Raw genomic sequence first — 7,505 nt, 5'->3', positions numbered from 1 at the left:
GTGAGGGGTCGCGGTGAACCTTCTGTTGAAGAGAGGAAGACCCCTTAGAAAGCTCTCCCACTGTGATGGGAGCCCAACATCTGGGGGCCCCCCAGGGCTCTCTTCACAGTAGCCCCAGAAAGGCAGTGTTGCTCAAGGTCAAACTTACCATGTCACTATCCTGCCTAAAACCTCCCAGTGCCCATTCTTCATAGCTTCTTGGATAAATTAAACTCTGTACATGGCCTAGAGGGCTTGAGGCTCTGCCTAATCTGGCCTCTTGGACTTAATTGTTGTCACTGCTCACTTCTGTTCTGTTGCAGATGCACTATAATTCCTCTCCCCCCTACTCTCCCTCTCTCTCTCTATCTCTGTCTTTGTGTGTGTCTCTCTGTCTCTTTCTGTTCTCTCTCTCTCTCTCACACATACACACACATCACACAGTTTTCTATTCCATTTGTATAGTATGTCTGAAAATTATGTTCCTCTCCATCCTCTCTACCCAACGAATCCCCATGGTTTCATCTTCTCCCCTCTGCCACTGCTACCCTGTTCAGGCCATCCGCTGTCGTCTCTCATCTGGACTATGGCTATCATTGCCCTGCTTCCAGGTGCTTCTTCCCTGTTATCAAGAATCTACAGAGCAGGCAGTGTCCTTTATAAAATATAAATCAGGTCTCTTTTTACTTATTTAATTAAAATCCTGCAATAATAAAAGCCAGATTCCTCTCCATGCCATCTAAGGCACTGCGTTTGCTGCCTTCTATTTCTCCAGCCTCATTACATGAATCACGGTTTTCCTCCAACTCTCTGCTCGGCCGCACTTGCCTTCTCTTGGTTCCTCAGGGACTCTGAACGCCCTCTGATCTCAAGGACCCAGACACATCCCATCTGCCTAGAACATTCTCCTTCCAGATTTCCTCGGGGATTTTCTAGTCACTGAGGTCTCAGCATAAATGTCAACTCCTTAGAGAGGACTTTTCTAACCAGCCAAAACCAAGTACTGTAGCAGTCTTTCAGTTATGGTCTTATCGCATGGCCCTCTTTATTATCTTCATGATACTCCGCACTATCTGAAGTTGACTATAGATTTGGGTACTTGTTTGTTTACTTGTCTCTCTTCCCCCGCACTGGAATGCAAGCTCCCCAAGATAAGGAACGATGGCAGCCTTGTTTATCCAGTGTGTATTATGCGACTGGTGATTTATATCCAACAAGTCTTCCCTGAATTAATAAGTGGGTCTTCTTTCTCTCACTCTTTACAGTCTTCATTTGCTCATTTTTTGGTGTGTGTAATTCTATTTCATATCACACTCACAGTAGAAGTTTTCCCAGAACATACAGGTGCTTACAGAATTCCCTTTTATTTATGGACCACCTTCAAGCAACCTCCAAAGTTAAATAGAAAAAAAAAAGTTAATAAATAATGGAAGAATCTTTAGCATATGGTTAAAATTGTAAAAACTCAGTTATCACTTTCACCTACCATTCCTCTCTCTGACTGACTCACAGGATTTGTGGCTTTACCTGTGCATTATTTCTGTAAGGACTAATTTAGCCAGAGCAGCTCCATCCTGTCCCTGCCCCTCTACCCTCTTCAGGGAACTTACTTAAAAACAAGTCCCGGAAACCAGAAACCAGTCCCAGGTAACAAAACCCAAATACAAGGGTGGGTCAGGCCAGGTGGAGGTATTCAATCAGTGGGGGAGCATGCTGCCTCCTTAGCTACCAAGGAGTATGGGCCCTGCCCTTTGGGTGCCCTTTGGGCGCCAATTCTGACCAAGGTGATAGGCTAGTTCAAATATCTACTATAAGGTAAACTGTAATTCAATTGGTCACTTATGTGTGACCTAGCAGGACTGTGCAGCTTTCTCTGTGTGTTACAATCTCATTGGCCACCTGTGTGTGGCCAGGCCCAACCACATGGCCTTTGCTCTATAAAAGTTAGTCTGTGAGGCAGGGAGGGGTTGCCCTCTCTGTAAGGGGAAGCCCCGACTGGTCTGTTTGACGGTTGGTTTAATTCTTGATGCTTGGCGCGAAATTAAGCTTTGCTTGACCTTTGCTTTGTATCAATCTCGCTCCTTTGACCATGGACCCATTATTGCAGGACCCAACATTTCTAAGCATCTGTTCTTGGAAATACTAACATCTTGGGTTTTGTTCATGGTCCACACTCCTTGCTTCAAGTTCTTATCCTCTCTCCTATAGCTTTTCATTTGTTCCCCATCTTTTAATGGTCACGTATTATGCACCAGGCACCAAGAATGCAAAAATGACTCAAAAAGGGTCCCTGGCTTCAGGAAGCTTACAGTCTCCTAGAGAGGACTGATCTGTAAACCAACCAGAGCAAAATACATGAAAGGGTCTAGAATACAGGAATGTGCAGGAAATAGCAGTGTCTAAATAAGAGAAAGTGGCTGATTTTCCATGGTGGGTGGTGTGATGGGGCTGTGGAAGGGGGAGGGGTTCAGGACAGGCTTTACAGAGGTGGAATAGAGTTGTGTTGCAGAGGAGAAACAGGAATTCCTAGCAAGGAAGCCAGGTCAAAAAAGGTTGGAGTTATAAAATACTCCAGCGCATTGAGGCACTGCACAGAGCTCAGCAAGTGTAGGACAAGAGGGGGTTGGATTAAGAGATGAGAAGAGGGAGGCAGGGATGGAGCAGAGCCTTCAGAGGATGAACTATGCTCTGCTGAAATATTTGAGTCTTACCCAGGGAAGAAACGGCCATGAAGGTGTTTATTTTATACCCTAAGGAACTCTAAGAAAGCCACAGTCCACTTGCAGAATGAATTTAATTTCTTCAGTCTTTTTGACTGAAGTAAGTCCTAGTAAGTCTAATACTGTATTTTTTAAAGACTTGATAGAAACCTCCTGACAGACAATAAAATCATCCAAGATGGTTGTAGTGATTATTCTTTGGTTCATAATTTCCTCCATTTTTTCTCCTGTCATTGTTTTCCACTGTTCTTTTGGGTTCCCCAAAGCTAATCCCAATAATGATAAACTGTTAAAGGCTTGAGAAGAACTAATCAATAATTAGTACTTTAGAGGTATTATTGGAGACTGCTATAAATATCTAGACTTTTCTTGATGTTCTTGGCCTCTTTTGCTGTAAGAAATAGATAAAGTGGGGCTCCGTCAGTTAAGTGTCTGCGTTTGGCTTGGGTCATGATCCCAGGGTCCTGGGATGGAGCCCTGCATCGGACTCCTCCCTCTCCCTGCCTCTCCCCCTACTTCTGTGTGCTCTCTGACAAATAAATGAAATCTTAAACATTAAAAAAAAAAAGAAATAGATAAAGTTATCACATCTTTTATTATACCTGTTGGATTTCCTCCACTTCTTAGAGTAAATTCATGAAGCTAATTAATTCATTAGGTAAAAATTTGTTCAGAGGTGCCTACGTGGCTTAGTCGGTTGAGGGGCTGACTCTTGGTTTCCCCTCAGGTCATGGTCTTGGGGGTCCTGGGATCAAGCCCCATGTGAGGCTCTGTGCTCAGCGAGGAGTCTGCTTGAGGATTCTCTCTCTCCCTTTCCCCCCAACTCCCATGGACATACATATACTTGCTCTTTTTCTCTCTAAAATAAGTAAATCTTTAAAAAAATTTGCTCAGATTTCTGTTTAAAGTAGATTTTGTTGTTATTACAGGGTAGGTTATGTGGGCTTCTTTAAAATGTTTTTTGTCCTCTTCCTTATGGCATGCTTTGAAACACTGACTTGCCTAAGAGACTGGTTGCCGTGTTTGCAGCAACCCCAGCAAAAAGGCAATTTGTGGAAAGGAAATGTGTCAAATGGCAATCTGCAACAGCCAACAAATGCAAAGTGCCTAATTTTACCATAACATTTTCATTTCTGCTGCATAAGGGAGAATTATGTGTGTTGGTGGGGAGGAGGGTGAGACTAGGAAATATAAAAATAGGCAGTAAAAAAAAAGAGTATTTTAATCTATGATGCTAGGGAAAAAAAGTGGCTAGAGGGGCTTTGACACTAGTGAAAATCCTGAGATTTACAAAACGACAAGGGTTTTAGCTGTAGGTAAGATGGTGGAGTGATTAAAAGGGAGAGGTGGGAGGAACAGAGAAGTAACTTGTCATGTGTGTCTTCTACAAGCCAGGCAGTGACCTAGGCATATTAATTCATAATCCTATCTATTCCTGGCCCCAATTTTGAATCATCGTCAGATGGTATTGTTGGGATTTTTACCTAGGAGGAAGTAAGACTCAATGGCCACATTGGTGAGTGGGAATGGGATTAGAATCATGCCTGGTCCTGAAGCCCACCATCTTTCTCCTTTATAAACAACACTGTTTCTCATTCTGCTCTAGGAATATTCTGGTTACAATGCATGGTTTAAAATCAGACGTGGGACTAAAAGGAAGGAATGTAAGGGGCGCCTGGGTGGTTCAGTCGTCAAGCGTGTGGCTTCGGCTCAGGTCATGATCCCAGGGTGTTGGGATCGAACCCTACGTGGGGCTCCCTGCTCAGCGGGGAGCCTGCTTCTCCCTCTCTCCCTCTCCCTGCTGTGTTCCCTCTCTCTCTGTGTCTCTCGGTCAAATAAATAAAATCTTAAAAAAAAAAAAAAAGAAAGGAGTGTAAGAAATGCACTGACAGGTATCCTAGCATTTGCTTGCATTTTGTACTTTTTAATGAACAGCTCAGTCTATGTGGAAGTGTAGTGTTATAACCTAGAGCATAGATTTACATTTGACTGAGGTTGATTGAGTGCCAACGATATGCTGAAAATCTCACAGGCAGAGTTTTAAAACAGAGCGATTCGGAGTGCCTGGGTGGCTCAGTGGGTTAAAGCCTCTGCCTTCGGCTCAGGTCATGATCCCAGGGTCCTGGGATCAAACCCCTCATCGGGCTCTCTGCTCAGTGGGAGCCTGCTTCCCCCTGCCCCCATCTCTGCCTGCCTCTCTGCCTACTTGTGATCTCTCTGTCAAATAAATAAATAAAATCTTTTAAAAAAATAAAATAAAACAGAGCGATTCGTTCCATGAACACCCAACCAAGGCAGTGCCTTACCGTCCTCTGACAGCCAGCCATAGTTTACGTTGAGGGACTAAAGGAAAATGGCATCTTGATGCTGAGCTCATACCTCAGATGTCCATTAGAGCAGCAAACTGCCGCTTCAGCAGATGAGACCGTGCAGGTGAAGGAGCGCTTCTAGGGGCCCTGAGACCAGTGGGGGGTGTAGCGTGTGCACCCACAGCAGCTCAGACTCCCTGTGCGACCCTCCTCCCTGTCCTGCTTTGATTCCTGATGACTCTTCAGTGTTTGCGGTTTCTGAAGAGAAGCAGGCCTCTCCGGGTGTGCTTTCAGAAAGTGCTTTCCCAAATGGTTTGCTTTTCAGGGGAAAAGTTGTTACCAGATCAATGTGCTTAAGGAAATGAAAAGCCCTTGATTAGCAGCCAAGAAGCCTCCTAATGAAATGACATTTCCCTCCAGGGATTTCAAGTGCCAAATAAAATCTAGTGCTCTCTGCGTAGAGGGCTTATCTTAGTTCTGTGCTTTTCCGAGGTGAACTTCATAAACACGGGTACACCCAGCCAGATGAATGTGCGCGTCCGCCTTAAGCATTGAGGTAAAAGCTTTATTGGCCTCCCGCACCTGGGTTGCATAGCTCAAGGAAGATGACCAAATCCACATCCCTGAATGAACTCCACAGAAACATTGGGCCCCCAGAGAGGGAGCCCCGTACTTGTTAGTCTGAAAACACCATGATCTCCAAAAATCCTGGAGAGAATGTGGGACTTTATTATGAGGAAAAACCTAAGTGGTTAATTCTCGGTGAAACAGATCATCTCTGGTGATTTTTGCAGAGGTGACCAACTGTTAGACTATGGCTTTTATTATGTCAGCATTTAAATGGGTATTGTAAAGCTATAAAGAGATTATAGTCTTTATGGTGTCTTCATATAAATGTATGCGCAGAAAAGACTAATTTTAAGTATGAGAAATCCACGAGTAGCACAGGGTTTGAAACTAGTAGGAAACATTCTAACGTTATGGGAGAGTTTCATGGCACCAATGGGAAGTGTGCATTTGGTATCAGAGAACTAGCAATTTCTCTCTCTCTTTCTTTCTCATTTCTGCTTCTCCCTTTCTCTCTGAGTGGCTTCTTTATTCCTCTTTCTGTGTGGGTAGGATTTCTCTAGCCACGACAAGAATTTCTAGTTGTACATCTCTCTCATCAAGAGAATCTGTTTGGGAATAGAATCTTTGAGCTCCAAGTTTAGATTCATAATAGACTCACTTTATTTTACTAAAACACAGTGATATGTTCCAGAACATCTCTTAACACCATCTCTTCATATTAACATCTCTTAAGAGATTGTCATCTCTTAACAGTCGACCATAGTTTACCTCAAGTGACAAGAAAAATAAAGTGTTTTAACCCCAAATTAGTATCCCAGATGTAAATGACAACAGCAATGCCTGGCTTGGGACAGCTGCCATTTCCTGAAACAGTTGGCTGTAGGCAGGGGGTCTGGCTCAGGGTGGCATGAACAGCTTTGATATTATAACAATATTTGGGGGGTGGGGACATAGACATTACCCCACTCAAAAAAGATGAGGCAAAGAAAATTCAATTATGTCCCCCTCAGTGACCTTCTAGAATTAAAGAGATTTCAAATTAAGATGGAACCATTGCATTTTGCAGCTGAACTTCAAAACAAAAAATTACTGCCACTGATGTTTTTCATATTCCCTATAAATCTGTCTCTACCTAGAATATCCTCACACCCTTGATGACCAACAAAAACCTAAAAGTAAGCTTTGCGCGGTGGCAGTATCATAGCCAATGAGGTTTATCCAAGGCGCAATTATTGCTAATTGAAAACCTAAAAGTAATGTCTCAATAATATATCTCTATTTCATTTTTTTCACCTATTTGGTGCTTACCGAAAGGCTTACCAGAAGTCCTGGTAATTATGCCTCAACTGATAATAAAGTCAGTGAGCATAAGAAAAAAAATCCTAGACACAAACCAGACTCCATAGTCTTGACTTCACCTTGGAAAATACAAAAATGATTTTCCTTCCATTTCCTTCTTAGACCTTGTTCAGGGTGCCTAGGTGTCAGCCCCATCAAAAAGAAACTTTCTAGTACACTCCAGTTTCTACTGCTTGTCCGCTGGCATAATACTATACGCATATACGTAAAAGAGTCTTTGAGAACTTACAAATATAATATAGAGAATTTCTGACACTTGTTTTATATCTCACAGAAGAAAATTAAATTTGCACATTTCTCCCCCAAAGTGGACAGGAGATATATCTCATTAAGTATCCCTCTTATTCTTTTCCCTTTACAACTAGAAGAAAGAAAGATTATACAGCTGCCGTAGTGTATCGCTATTTGGGCAGCTCTCCCATGCACCCCCACCACACACGTTTGGGATGTGGTAGGAATCCTATATGTGAACTAAAAGAAGTCAAGATCATGCCTCAAAGAATACCAAGGTAACAAATTTTCTGGTTCTACATTATATATTTGGGAAAAGGATATGTACTTCATCTTA

At 42.8% G+C, this 7,505-nt stretch overlaps 1 pseudogene; it reads left to right on the top strand.

The window, feature by feature from the left end:
- The first annotated feature begins 6,756 nt into the window (after positions 1–6,756).
- Positions 6,757–6,881, top strand: LOC116874974 (annotated as a pseudogene).
- The last annotated feature ends 624 nt before the right edge of the window (positions 6,882–7,505 follow it).

Source organism: Lontra canadensis, unplaced genomic scaffold, assembly GCF_010015895.1.
Source record: "Lontra canadensis isolate GAN:19392208 unplaced genomic scaffold, GSC_riverotter_1.0 scaffold39, whole genome shotgun sequence".
Lineage (NCBI taxonomy): Eukaryota > Metazoa > Chordata > Mammalia > Carnivora > Mustelidae > Lontra > Lontra canadensis.
This window is presented reverse-complemented; position numbering and strand designations above follow the sequence as displayed.